This window comes from Tamandua tetradactyla, chromosome 15, assembly GCF_023851605.1.
Source record: "Tamandua tetradactyla isolate mTamTet1 chromosome 15, mTamTet1.pri, whole genome shotgun sequence".
Lineage (NCBI taxonomy): Eukaryota > Metazoa > Chordata > Mammalia > Pilosa > Myrmecophagidae > Tamandua > Tamandua tetradactyla.
The window spans coordinates 80,877,048-80,892,201 of NC_135341.1; the positions used below are offsets into that span (position 1 = coordinate 80,877,048).

At 39.3% G+C, this 15,154-nt stretch overlaps 1 protein-coding gene across 1 annotated transcript in view; it reads left to right on the forward strand.

Annotated features, from left to right (window-relative positions):
* NCK1 (NCK adaptor protein 1) overlaps positions 1–15,154 on the forward strand; it is a 90,877-nt gene continuing 75,723 nt past the window's right edge. Inside the window, exon 1 of the mRNA XM_077130213.1 lies at positions 1–107. The gene's annotated coding sequence lies outside the window, so the exon portion shown is untranslated. The remainder of the gene's footprint in view (positions 108–15,154) is intronic.

A 15,154-nucleotide genomic window follows, 5' to 3' on the forward strand; every position in this document is an offset into this window, starting at 1 on the left:
ACGCGGCGGCGGAGCGCAGGCCTCGTGCCGTAACGGCCATCGCGGCGGCCGCGGCGGCGTCCTGGTGGGCTCCTCAGGGGAGCTGGAGCGGCCTCGGCGCCGCAGAGGTGAGTCGAGGCGAGGCGGGGCGGCTTCGGGGCAGAGCCACGCCGGGAGGCCGCATCTCTCTCCCTCCCCTGTGTGTCCGCCCGGCTGGTGACTCGCCGTGTCGCTTCCTCTTCTCTGGCGAAGTTAGCAGCCCCGGCGCCTTCTGCCGGCTCCGAGCTGAGGGCAGCCGGAGGGGGGCGGGGAGCCCGCGGGGCCGGGCCTGGGCGTTCGCACCGCGGCCCCGCGCGCCCCTCGGGCCTCCCTGTCTGGCCCCGGGACACCGCGTCGGGGTGAGCGCGCCGGCCGGCGACCCTTGCGAGGCCCGGGTGGGCGGCTGTGCGGCGCGCGCTTCCCAGCCTGCTTGCCTTCTTAGAGAAAGTCCTGCTGGTTGCCGTGTGCCTAAACCGAGGCGGGGAAGGTGTGGACAGGATGGAGAAGGGCCGGGCGGGGGAGGGGCTGGCACCTCCCGGCCGAGGGGAGGGGAGGCGCCGGGCCGGGCGCTGAGGGGTGGACATATGGACGGCCCCTCCTCCCTCCCCCACCCCCAGCAGCTTTCCTCATCCTCGGGAAATCTGGGTGGTTTTTTTTTTTTTTTGATGGTTCGGACCAGCCTTAGTTCCATTCGCGAGTTGCTCGGGCTGCGGGATTTTGACTTGAGTTGTAATATATCCGTTAAAAGATTATCTTGATAGGTTGGTCTTGTAACCTTTCCTAATGTATTTCCATAAAAGTTAATTTCGCCCTTTGAAGCTTGGGAAGCTAGGTGTTGTGCAAGAGCTGAAGGTAACGTTATAGGCGCTTATCTGATGTCGAGCTGAGGAATTGAAGTCACCGAAAATTCTAACCGTTAGTTAGGAAAGAATAAAAAGGGTTTAAAGGAGAATTTTCTAACCTCATTTTCGGAGGGGAGAAAAGCATCTCAGTGTCTGGTCAAAACGGGTAGGTATTGCAAGATTTAAAAAAAGAATCTTACTCTGATAGGTTTATGAAAAAACATTAACGATTTATTAAGCCCCCCATTTTTCAGCGAGGTCACAGATTAAATGGGGGAAATAATTCAACGAAAAGTTTTTTTTTTTTTGTAGTTGTCAGTAATGGACCGTTCTTAAATAGGCATCCCCTTAAAGCTAGATTACTCAGTAGGTTTGCATTGCTTAACCAATAGTAGTTTCATTTCATCTTGACCCAGAACTCTGGGATTTTTTTCTTTGGGAAAATTGTGATTTGTAGGAATTAACTCTAATATCTGTAAATACAGTTTACAGGGTGTACAAGTCTTGTGCACAGTTGTGTTTGTTCATGTATTGAATTTTAAATTCTTTGCTGTATCTCTCCACGTATTACTTGTTAGCCCAGATCTTCCCAGTGCTTTGAGGCCCATGTAAAACCTGAACCATAGATGGAATGCTTTGTTAGACATTGAGTGATGCTTTGCGCTGCTGGGTTTCTTGTTTTTCCTTTGACTTTGACGTTTTGATTAATTTCTGTTGTGGAATCGGATTAAAAATCTCCTTAATTTCTTTAAAAGAAAAAGCTTGTTTTCTCTAACTTTGTTTAGAGAAAATAGTACAAAATGTAAATATATTGCTCAACGAATTGTTCAATTTGGGAAGACATCAGTATATTCATCACCCAAGATTTAGAACATTTCCAGGGCGGCAGAAGACTCATGCCCCCTCTCCTATAGCCACTATTCTCACCTGTCACTAGGTGAGAATTAAATTACTTTTGCCTGTTCTTGAATTTAATGCAAATGCAAGCAATATGTACTGTTTTTTGTGGATAGCTTATTTAGCTTATCATTGTGTTTGTGAGATTCATCATGATGTTGGGTGTAGCAGCAGTTGGTAATACTCCTACGGGTGAATATACTACAATTTTCTTCTTTTAAATTAAGCATTGGTGGGCTTTTGGCTTGTTTTCCAGTTTTGGGCTATTGTGAATAAAGTTGCTGTGAATATTCTTGCCTAAGTTTTTCAGTGGATATACATGCTCCTTTCTTTTGGGTGTATATATACTGGGAATAGAATTGCACTTTCGGTATCTACCAGTTTTTGAAGCTGCTTGAACCTGCCCTCCGTATCTGGTACATAATAGTTTTTTTGAAATTTCCCCCTTTATCATAAAACTGGTGACTCCCTTTGCCTTTCTCCTGTGTTAAGTCTGTTTCTGTGAGTTATGCAGTTCTTTTTCTTGGTTTATTCCCTCCTTTTGAAGGAGTATATCCTACAGTAGCTTCCTGTGAAAGGTTGAGACCTTGCATTTGTGGAAACCTTTTTTCTGCCTTCCCACTTGGTTTGATTGGGTGACCAGTTTTAGGTTGGAAATATTTTTCATTCAGAATTTTTAAGGTGTTGCTCAATTGTTTTCTAGCTTGTGAACCTTTTGAGAATTCTGAAGATAATTCTTATTTCTGCTCCTGTGTAATGTTTGTTTCTTTTCTGGAAGTCTGTATATCCTGTATTCTTAAATTTCATAGGATGTGCTGTTTTCATGGACATTTATTATGTCTTCTAAATCTACAAAATTATTTTCATCAGGTGTGGGAAGTTTTTTGAATTATTTTTTCAGTGTATTTCTGTCACCTCCTTTTTCTTTCTCTTTCTCTGAACATTCTATTATTTGGTTGGACCTCTTTGACTAGTTTCCTTTTTTCTTATATTTCTTCTATTATTCGTCTAGTAGTTTTGCTGTATTTTATGTGGGTGGTTTCCTTGATTTTATTTCCTAAGCCATCTGCTGGAGTTTTCATTTTTCCTGTAAAGATTTTGAGTTCTTTATTCTCTTAAAATTTCGTTTTTATATAGTATAGAGTTCTTGTTTCATGTTTGCAAATCTTTAATTTCTGAGGAAATAACATTACTTAAAAAACAACTTGTTTTCTCCTCTCAGAGTTTGTTTCCTCTAAGTTGTTTTTTTTTTCCATTTCTTTTGGTCTCTAACTTTTATGTTGGAGGATTACATCAGATGTCAGTCTTTAGGTGTTTATTGGTGATTGACAGCTAAAAAGCCTGATTACCTGATGGGGACTTATAGACTGAATTTCATTGTATAATGTTCTAAATGAGCCTTTTTTTTTTTTTTTTTTTTTTTGAGAAAACTTGATGTCTGGGAAGTATCTGTTGGGTTATGAGAGAAACTTCATCTACTTGGAAGCTGGGGGTAAGGGACTGGATTCCTCACTCCCTTACCTTTTATTTTATGTTTTACATGGGCACGCATGGGGAAATGAACCCCGGTCTCTGGCATGGCAGGCAGGAATTCTGCCACTGAGCCACTGTCATAATGCCCTCACTCTCTTACTTTTGATGAGTACCCAGACCATTTATTGTATCTGCTGACCCTTAGTTTGAGGTCTCTGTTTTTTTATTGTTGTTGTTGTTTGTTTTACCCTTTCCAGAGAATTAACTAACATGTTTCTGTCCGTGAGAGTGGTGTAGTCTATCAGTAGATAGAATTGGTGGGAAAATGTCTAAGAATTTGACAGCTTTTCAGAAAGCTTTTACCCATTTTTATTAATTCCTCCTAGTTCAAGAAGTTCCAGCTATTGCCAGTTCCTTTATCTTTTCAGGTTTTTGAGTTATTAATGGGCTTTTTAACTGTTGGCTTAGGCTTCACCTTTCTTGAGTCCACTGAGTTCCCAGTCATCTATATGTCCTTTAGATTCCAAAATTTTGTTGCTCTTTTCTGTTTTCCTATACAGTTTTGCCCTGGTGAGTTAATTTCTTTTTTTTTTTTTGAACTTTTTTTATTAATTAAAAAAAATTAACAAAACATTAAGATATCATTCCATTCTACATTACAATCAGTAATTCCTAATATCATCACAGTTGCGTATTCATCATTTCTTAGAACACTTGCATCGATTTAGAAAAAGAAATAAAAAGACAATAGAAAGAAATAAAATGATAATAGAGAAAAAAATGATTATACGTATCATATCCCTTACCCCTCGCTTTCATTTACCACTAGCATTTCAAACTAAATTTAACATTTGTTCCCCCTATTATTTATTTTTATTCCATATATTCTACTCTTCTGTTGATATAGTAGCTAAAAGGAGCATCAGACACAGTGTTTTCACATTCACAGAATCTCATTGTGAAAGCTATATCATTGTTCAATCATCATCAAGAAACATGGCTACTGGAACAACAGCTCTACATTTTCAGGCAGTTTCCTCCAGCCTCTCCACTACATCTTGAACAACAGGGTGATATCTACTTAATACATGAGAATAACCTCCAGGATAACCTCTTGACTCTGTTTGGAATCTCTCAGCCATTGACACTTAGTCTCATTTCACTCTTCCCCCTTTGGTCTAGAAGGTTCTCTCAATCCCTTGATGTTAATTCTCAGCTCATTCTAGGGTTTTTCTCAGTCCCTTGATGCTGAGTCTCAGCTCATTCCAGGATCTCTGTCCCATGTTACCAGGAAGGTCCACACCCCTGAGAGTCATGTCCCACGCAGAGAGGGGGAGGGTGGTGTGACTGCTTGTCATGTTGGCTGTAGAGAGAGGCCACATCTGAGCAACAAGAGAGGCTCTCTTGGGGGTGACTCTTAGGCCTAAATTTTAAGTAGACTTGACATATCGTTCGTGGGGTTAAGTTTCATATGAACAAACCCCAAGACTGGGGGCTCAGCCTATAGCTTTGGTTGTCCACACTGCTTGTGAGAATATCAAGAATTCAACTTGGGAAAGTTGAATTTCTCCCCGCTCTCACCATTCCCTGAAGGGGGTCTGCAAATACTTTTCCAGTCACTGATCAAATGACTCTGGGATTCATCGGCGCATCACTCTGGACAAACCAACAAAATCTCATGTCCTACCTGAGATTCCAAGTACTTATGACGTTCAATCAAACTATCTACATGAGTTATATTAGGAAATGCTCTAGTGAAAATATAAATTTTGTAACAAACATTTTTTGCTTTAGTCTCACACAGAAGGTGACATTTTAAAGTATTAATTATCATCTATTTTCAACACCCTGCAATAATGACATTCCTTTGTTCTTCCTCATGCCAAAACATTTTTAAAATTTGTACATTGTACATTTCACTATTATTATACACTCTAGGCATTCCTAGATTATACCATCTCAATCTTTACCATCTGTCTTTCTTTCTTATTTCATCTATGTCCCCATCCCTCCTCCCTCTATCATTCTCATGTGCAGCTTCATTCAGTGTTTTAACATAATTACATTACAGTTAGGTAGTATTGTGCTGTCCATTTCTGAGTTTTTGTATCCAGTCCTGTTGCACAGTCTGTATCCCTTCAGCTCCAATTACCCATTATCTTACCCTGTTTCTATCTCCTGATGGTCTCTGTTACCAACAACATATTCCAAGTTTATTCAATAATGTCAGTTCATATCAGTGAGACCATACAGTATTTGTCCTTTAGTTTTTGGCTAGTCTCACTCAGCATGATGTTCTCAAGGTCCATCCATGTTGTTATATACTTCAAAAGTTTATTCTGTCTTAAAGCTGCATAATATTCCATAGTATGTATATACCACAGTTTGTTTAGCCACTCATCTGTTGATGGACATTTTGGCTGTTTCCATCTCTTTGCAATTGTAAATAATGCTGCTATAAATATTGGTGTGCAATGTCTGTTTGTGTCTTTGCCCTTAAGTCCTCTGAGTAGATACCTAGCAATGGTATTGCTGGGTAATATGGCAATTCTATATTCAGCTTTTTGAGGAACCGCCAAGCTGCCTTCCACAGTGGTTGCACCATTTGACATTCCCACCAACAGTGATAAGTGTGCCTCTTTCTCCACATCCTCTCCAGCACTTGTCATTTTCTGTTTTGTTGATAATGGCCATTCTGGTGGGTGTGAGATGATATCTCATTGTAGTTTTGATTTGCATTTCTCTCATGGCCAGGGACGTTGAGCATCTCTTCATGTGCCTTTTGGCCATTTGTATTTCCTCTTCTGAGAAGTGTCTGTTCAAGCCTTTTTCCCATTTTGTAATCGGATTGGCTGTCTTTTTGTTGTTGAGTTGAACAATCTTTTTATAAATTCTGGATACTAGACCTTTATCTGATATGTCGTTTCCAAATATTGTCTCCCATTGTGTAGGCTGTCTTTCTACTTTCTTGATGAAGTTCTTTGATGCACAAAAGTGTTTAATTTTGAGGAGCTCCCATTTCTTTCTTTCTTTCTTCAGTGCTCTTGCTTTAGGTGTAAGGTCCATAAAACCGCCTCCAATTATAAGACTTATAAGATATCTCCCTACATTTTCCTTTAACTGTTTTATGGTCTTAGACCTAATGTTTAGATCTTTGATCCATTTTGAGTTAACATTTGTATAGGGTGTGAGATGCGGGTCCTCTTTCATTCTTTTGCATATGGATGTCCAGTTCTCTAGGCACCATTTATTGAAGAGACTGTTCTGTCCCAGGTGAGTTGGTTTGACTGCCTTATCAAAGATCAAATGTCCATAGATGAGAGGATCTATATCTGAGCACTCTCTTCGATTCCATCGGTCAATATATCTATCTTTATGCCAGTATCATGCTGTTTTGACCACTGTGGCTTCATAATATGCCTTAAAGTCAGGCAGCGTGAGACCTCCAGCTGCGTTTTTTTTCCTCAAGATACTTTTAGCAATTTGGGGTACCCTGCCCTTCCAGATAAATTTGCTTATTGGTTTTTCTATTTCTGAAAAGTAAGTTGTTGGGATTTTGATTGGTATTGCTTTGAATCTGTAAATCAATTTAGGTAGAATTGACATCTTAACTATATTTAGTCTTTCAATCCATGAACATGGTATGCCCTTCCATCTATTTAGGTCTTCTGTGATTTCTTTTAACACTTTTTTTGTAGTTTTCTTTGTATAGGTCTTTTGTCTCTTTAGTTAAATGTATTCCTAAGTATTTTATTCCTTTAGTTGCAGTTGTAAATGGAATTCGTTTCTTGATATCCCCCTCAGCTTGTTCATTACTAGTGTATGGAAACACTACAGATTTTTGAATGTTGATCTTGTAACCTGTCACTTTGCTGTACTCGTTTATTAGCTCTCGTAGTTTTGCTGTGGATTTTTCAGGGTTTTCGACGTATAGTATCATATCATCTGCAAGCAGTGATAGTTTTACTTCTTCCTTTCCAATTTTGATGCCTTGTATTTCTTTTTCTTGTCTAATTGCTCTGGCTAGAACCTCCAACACGATGTTGAATAACAGTGGTAATAATGGACATTCTTGTCTTGTTCCTGATCTTAGGGGGAAAGTTTTCAATTTTTCCCCGTTGAGAATGATATTAGCTGTGGGTTTTTCATATATTCTCTCTATCATTTTAAGGAGGTTCCCTTGTATTCCTATCCTTTGAAGTGTTTTCAACAGGAAAGGATGTTGAATCTTGTCAAATGCCTTCTCTGCATCAATTGAGATGATCATGTGATTTTTCTGCTTTGATTTGTTGATATGGTGTATTACATTAATTGATTTTCTTATGTTGAACCATCCTTGCATACCTGGGATGAATCCTACTTGGTCATGATGTATAATTCTTTTAATGTGTTGCTGGATTCAATTTGCTAGAATTTTGTTGAGGATTTTTGCATCTGTATTCATTAGAGAGATTGGTCTGTAGTTTTCTTTTTTTGTAATATCTTTGCCTGGTTTTGGTATGAGGGTGATGTTGGCTTCATAGAATGAATTAGGTAGCTTTCCCTTCACTTCAATTTTTTTGAAAGTTTGAGCAGAGTTGGTACTAATTCTTTCTGGACTGTTTGGTAGAATTCACGTGTGAAGCGGTCTGGTCCTGGACATTTCTTTTTGGGAAGCTTTTGAATGACTGATTCAATTTCTTTACTTGTGATTGGTTTGTTGAGGTCGTCTATTTCTTCTTGAGTCAAAGTTGGTTGTTCATGCCTTTCTAGGAAGTTGTCCATTTCATCTACATTGTTGTATTTATTAGCGTAAAGTTGTTCATAGTATCCTGTTATTACCTCCTTTATTTCTGTGAGGTCAGTGGTTATGTCTCCTCTTCCATTTCTGATCTTATTTATTTGCGTCCTCTCTCTTCTTCTTTTTGTCAGTCTTGCTGAGGGCCCATCAATCTTGTTGATTTTCTCATAGAACCAACTTCTGGTCTTATTGATTTTCTCTATTGTTTTCATGTTCTCAGTTTCATTTATTTCTGCTCTAATCTTTGTTATTTCTTTCCTTTTGCTTGCTTTGGAGTTAGTTTGCTGTTCTTTCTCCAGTTCTTCCAAGTGGACAGTTAATTCCCGAATTTTTGCCCTTTCTTCTTTTTTGATATAGGCATTTAGGGCAATAAATTTCCCTCTTAGCACTGCCTTTGCTGTGTCCCATAGGTTTTGATATGTTGTGTTTTCATTTTCATTCGCCTCGAGATATTTACTAATTTCTCTTGTAATTTCTTCCTTGACCCCACTGGTTGTTTAAGAGTGTGTTGTTGAGCCTCCACGTATTTGTGAATTTTCTGGCACTCTGCCTTTTATTGATTTCCAACTTCATTCCTTTATGATCTGAGAAAGTGTTGTGTATGATTTCAATCTTTTTAAATTTGTTGAGACTTGCTTTGTGACCCAGCATATGGTCTATCTTTGAGAATGATCCATGAGCACTTGAGAAAAAGGTGTATCCTGCTGTTGTGGGATGTAATGTCCTATAAATGTCTGTTAAGTCTAGCTCATTTATTGTAATATTCATATTCTCTGTTTCTTTATTTATCCTCTGTCTGTATGTTCTGTCCATTGATGAGAGTGGTGAATTGAAGTCTCTACCTATTATGGTAGATGTGTCTATTTCTTTTTTCAGTGTTTGCAGTGTTTGCCTCACGTATTTTGGGGCCTTCTGATTTGGTGCGTAAATATTTATGATTGTTATGTCTTCTTGTTGAATTGTTCCTTTTATTAGTAGATAGTGTCCTTCTTTGTCTCTTTTAACTGTTTTACATTTGAAGTCTAATTTGTTGGATATTAGTATAGCTACTCCTGCTCTTTTCTGGTTGTTATTTGCATGAAATATCTTTTCCCAATCTTTCACTTTCAACCTATGTTTATCTTTGGGTCTAAGATGTGTTTCCTGTAGACAGCATATAGAAGGATCCTGTTTTTTAATCCATTCTGCCAGTCTGTGTCTTTTGATTGGGGAGTTCAGTCCATTAACATTTAGTGTTATTACTGTTTGGGTAGTACTTTTCTCTACCATTTTGCCTTTTGTATTATGTATATCATATCTAATTTTCCTTCTTTCTACACTCTTCTCCACACCTCTCTCTTCTGTCTTTTTGTATCTGACTCTAGTGCTCCCTTTAGTATTTCTTGCAGAGCTGGTCTCTTGGTCACAAATTCTCTCAGTGACTTTTTGTCTGAAAATGTTTTAATTTCTCCCTCATTTTTGAAGGACAGTTTTGCTGGGTATAGTATTCTTGGTTGGCAGATTTTCTCTTTTAGTAATGTAAATATATCATCCCACTGTCTTCTCGCCTCCATGGTTTCTGCTGAGAAATCTACCCATAGTCTTATTGGGTTTCCCTTGTGTGTGATTGATTGCTTTTCTCTTGCTGCTTTCGAGATCCTCTCTTTCTATTTGACCTCTGACATTCTGACTTGTAAGTGTCTTGGAGAACGTCTATTTGGATCTATTCTATTTGGGGTGTGCTGCACTTCTTGGATCTGTAATTTTAGGTCTTTCATAAGAGTTGGGAAATTTTCAGTGATGATTTCTTCCATTAGTTTTTCTCCTTCTTTTCCCTTCTCTTCTCCTTCTGGAACACCCAAAACATGTATATTTGTAAGCTTCATATTATCATTCAGTTCCCTGAGTCCCTGCTCATATTTTTCCATTCTTTTCCCTATAGTTTCTGTTTCTTTTTGGATTTCGGATGTTTCATCCTCCAGTTCACTAATCCTAACCTCTGTCTCTTGAAATCTACCATTGTAGGTTTCCGTTGTTTTTTTCATCTCTTCTACTGTATCTTTCATTCCCATAAGTTCTGTGATTTGTTTTTTCAGACTTTCCATTTTTTCTTTTTGTTCATTCCTTGCCTTCTTCATATCCTCCCTCAATTCATTGATTTGGTTTTTGATGAGGTTTTCCATTTCTGTTCGTATATTCTGAATTAATTGTTTCAGCTCCTGTATCTCATTTCAACTATTGGTTTGTTTCTTTGACTGGGCCATATCTTCAATTTACCTGGTGTGATTTGTTATTTTTTACTGGTATCCAGACATTTAATTAGTTTATTCTGGAGACTGCTTTCACTTATCTTACCTAGGGTCTTCTTGCTAAATGAGTTTGCTGTCTATCTGTTCTTTGATCTTCAGTTTAGCTTTTTCTGGGCCTCTAGCTTAAGTTTTGTTTAGCAGACTGTAGTTTTTCAGTTCTTGTTTTCTTGTTTCTTGTCCTACTTGTAAGGTGCCTTTTCCCTCTCCACCCTTAGGAGGGTCTCTATAGGTATTACAGACTCCAGCCGGTTTTTCCTGGACTAAACTGGCCTCCTATCAGAGGGAAGGAGTCACCTGCAACAGTTTTCCTGAGGGTGAGACCCAGCCAGTTGAAAGACTTTCCTGTGAAGTCTCTGGGCTCTGTTTTTCTTATCCTGCCCAGTGTGTGGCGCTTGTCTGCCTGTAGGTCCCACCAGCAAAAGATATTGTGGTTCCTTTAACTTTGGAAGGCTGTCCGTGCTGAGGGCGTGGTGGAGACAGAGGAGAGGTTGTAGGCTGGTTTTAATGGCTTCAAATTTCCAAGCCCTGGGGTCTGAATTCCTTGATGGAGGGATTCCACCTGAGTTGGGCTTCACCTCCGTTTCGTCCCCTTTCCTCTTTTTCGGTTAGCCCAATAAGCGCCCTCCACCGTGACCAGTTTTGCCTGAGCTGGGTGCCTATTTTTAGTAGTCAGAGTTTGTTTATTAATGCCACAATTGGTGTTTGGTTGGACTTAGTCCCTGCTACTGTTAGAGTGTCTTTCCTTTCCTTCCGGGAAGCCCCCTGTGGGGGTGGGGCGCCGGGCGCTGACTGCGGCGGCTTGGGAAACTCACGGTTCTGGAGACTTGCAGCCTGTCCAACTGGTCCAAACTGGGGTACGCTGTGTGTTTGGTCACTGTCGTGGCTCCGGGAGCTGTTCTGTACTGTTTCTGGTTATTTAGTAGTTGTTCTGGAGGATGAACTAAAATGTGCACATTGCTAAGCCACCATCTTGCCTTCGGTTAATTTCATTAAAAAAAAAAAATTTCTTCATGTACTAAATCTCTGTTTTAATTGGAACCCCTCAGAAAAACATACCCTAAGCTGAGAATGACTTTTATAGTTTGAATTGTAAGCAACAAAAGAAGAAGAAAAGAATGTGTATCCGAGACTGTGTGTGACCAGAAAAGCCAAAAATATTTTCTCTCTGACAGTATTAGCTGCCATATCAAATTACCACAAACTGGGTGGCTTAAAAACAACAGAAATTTATTCTTTCAGGCCAAAAGTCCAAGATCAGGGTCTTGGCAGGGTTGGTTCCTTCTGAAGGCACTTCTGCTCCATGCCTCTCTCCTAGCTTCTGGTTGGCCAGTCTTTGGTGTTCCTTAGCTTGTAGACACATCGCTCCAGTCTCTTGTCTTTCACGTGAGCTTCTGCCCTGTGTCTCTGCGTATCTTCTTTTCTTTCCCCTATAAGAACACCTGTCATTGGGTTTAAGACCCACACTAATCTAGGATGACCTCATCTCAAGATACTTTCCCTAATTATATCTGCAAGGGTCCTTATTCCAAATTAAGATTCACCTCCTAAGGTTCTGTGAAGAGATATCTTTTGGAGGGGGACACCATTCAACTCACTACGCTAACCCTTTACAGATAAAGGTTACCAGCCCTGACCTATAAATTTCTGATTACCTTTGATAAAGCTGTTTTTAGAGTGCTATTACTTTTTTAAATTACTTACTTCTTACTGCCATGTATTATGTATTCACATAACATGTAATCATCCAAAGTGTACAATCAGTGGTTCACAATATATAGCTGTGCATTTATCATCGCAATTGACTTTTCTTTTTTTGTGAAAAATAACATATATACAAAAAAGCTCGTGGCGCTCGTCTGTCTGCAGGGCCCACCAGTAAAAGATGCTGTGGCTCCTTTAACTCGCCAATCCGAATCTCGCAGTCGGCCCGGGAAACCGCGTGTGGAGGCGGGGGTCACTGGCTGCCGTGGCTTGGGGGGAGTGCCGGTCCAAATTGCCCAGCTGGCCCGAGTTGCCAAGCGTGACGGGAGGGCCCCGCTATCCAACGTTCCCAGTCAGACCGGGGAGCCACGTGCGTGGAGGGGACCCCAGTTGCCAGCCGCCCCGGCCAGGAAAACGCGTGCCCCTCGGGTATCTCACCGCAGCGGATTCTCCCTGCCCGTTCAGCCGTTCCAGAATGGGGTACACTGTCTTTTTGGTCTCTGTCGTGACTCCGGGAGCTGTTTCGTATTGTTTCTGTTTCTTTAGTTGCTTTTCTGGAGGAGGAACTAAGACCCGTGCGTCTTACTCTCTCTTCCCACTTTTGATTGAGAAGTGCATATATAAATTATATTAGGAAATGCACTGGTCAAAATATAAACTTTGTACCAAATTTTTTTTGCTTTAGTCTCACACAAAAGTTAAAGTTTTAAAATATTAATTACCATCTGTTTTCAACACCTTGCATTATTGACATTCCTTTGTTCTTCCTCATGCAAAACATTTTTAAATTTGTACATTTAGTCACTATCATTATACACTCTAGGCAGTCCTAGAAACCATCTCAGTCTTTTTCATATATCTTCTGATTTCATTTGTGCCCCCAGGCCTCCTCCTCCTATCATTCTCGCATTCAGCTTCATTCAGTGTTCTAACATTATGGTATTACAGTTAGGTAGTATCGTGCTATCCATTTCTAAATTTTTACAATCAGTCCTGTTGCATAATCTGTACCTCTTCAGTTCCAATTACCCAAAATCTGCCCTATTTCTATCTCCTAATGGTCTCTGTTCTTAACTGAAATTCTCCAAGTTCGTTCATTAATGTTGGTTTATATCAGTGAGACCATACAGTGTTTGTCCTTTGTTTCTGGCTAATCTCACTCAGCATAATGTTCTTAAGGTCCATCCGTGTTGTTACATGTTTCATAACTTTATTCTGTCTTACAGCTGCATAATATTCCATTGTTTGTATATATATGCCACAGCTTGTTTAGCCACTTGTCTGTTGATGGACACTGGAGCTGTTCCCATCTCTTGGCAATTGTAAATAATGCTGCTATAAACATGGGTGTGCAAATGTCTGTTTGTGTCCTTGTCCTTATGTCCTCTGAGTAGATACCTAGCAATGGTATTGCCAGGTCATATGGCAATTCTATACTTAGCTTCCTGAGGACCCGCCGGACTGCCTTCCACAGGGGTTGTACCATTTGACGTTCCCACCAACAGTGAATAAGTGTGCCTCTTTCTCCACATCCTCTCCAGCACTTGTCATTTTCTGTTTTATAGATAAGGCCATTCTGGTGGGTATGAGATGGTATCTCATTGTGGTTTTGATTTACATTTCCCTAATGGCCAGGAAAGTTGAGCATCTTTTCATGTTCCTTTTAGCCATTTGTATTTCATCTTCTGAGAAATGTCTGTTCATGTCTTTTGCCCATTTTGTAATTGGGTTGTCTGTCTTTCTGTTGTGGAGTTGAACAATCTCTTTATATATTCTGGACACTAGACCTCTATCTGATATTTTGTTTGCCAATATTGTCTCCCATCATTACAGGGTTCTTGTATAATTATTTTTCTTTCCTCTAAAATGGTATCTGATCTTTATTATTTATCACGTTTTTTAATATGTATACTCGACTTGCTTCTATGAATATGAAAACTCGTGCATACTTTATTTTAAAGAAAAATTGAATCTCATGCTACATTTTGTTTTCTAACTTGATTTTTATGAACCTCTTTCCATTTCAGTATATATACATCTGAGAGTTCTGGAGTCAGATGGTTTTAGGTTCCAGTATTAGCTCCATTACTTACTAGCTATTTGCACTTAGTCTCTAAAACCTCATTTCTCTCATCTGTAATATGGGAATAGTACTTAAGTAAAAGATTATAAGACTTAAGTGGGAGTTCATTGATCCATGTAAATTCAAAGCACTGTGTCTAGTGCATATTAAGAGCTCGTTTCATTGCCCCTTACAATCAATTTCTGTAAGTATGGCTTCAAAGATATAAATGTTGCTATTTAGAAAAAAGCATACCAGTTTACAGCTTTACCAACAAATAGTATTTAACTTTGTACAGTATTATCATTCCAATCTGAGAAGCAAAAATTAAAAAAAGGACAAAACTAAATGGATAATTTGACAAACTCATAAATATAATGCAGTATTTTTTAGCATACCTCTCTGAGTAATTGGGAGAACAATAAAACAAAGAGCCAAAAGAATATAAAAGATTTAAACAAATAACAAAACAAGCCTGATTGGCATGCATAGGACATCACTGAACACCTGCAGAATAAAGATATTTTTTTCAATTCCTATGGAAGTTTTTTCCAACTAGACACATGCAGAGTCATAAAGAAGATAGAAATGATCAATTCTAGAGTGTCCTCTCCCATATTTAAATTAACCCAGAAATCAGTTACAAAAGGTAACTAGAAAATTGACAGCTGTTTAGAAATTATTCAGTATCCTCCTGAATACCCCCGGGGTCAAAGAAATTGCATTGAATTTAGAAACTATTTTGAACTGAGTGATGGCAATATGACATATAGGTACAGCTATATTTACAGAAAACTTTATAGCCTCAAAATACGTACATTAGGAAAATAAAGACTAGCAGTAACTGAGAGGATAGCTGAGTGAAAGATGCATTTACTTACTTTCACTCCCAATGCCACAAAGGTGCTGACTGTAAAGGGTGTTTTTATAAGATTTGAGCCACACAGATAAAAAGAGAGTATAAGAACAAATGACAGTGAAATTTGAAATCCAGAAAACAGAAGGACTGATGGTAAATTTCTTAGCAGATTTAAGAATGCTCAGTCCTAAACTGGCAGCAGGCAAAGCTGAAAATAATCTTAAGGCTCAAGAA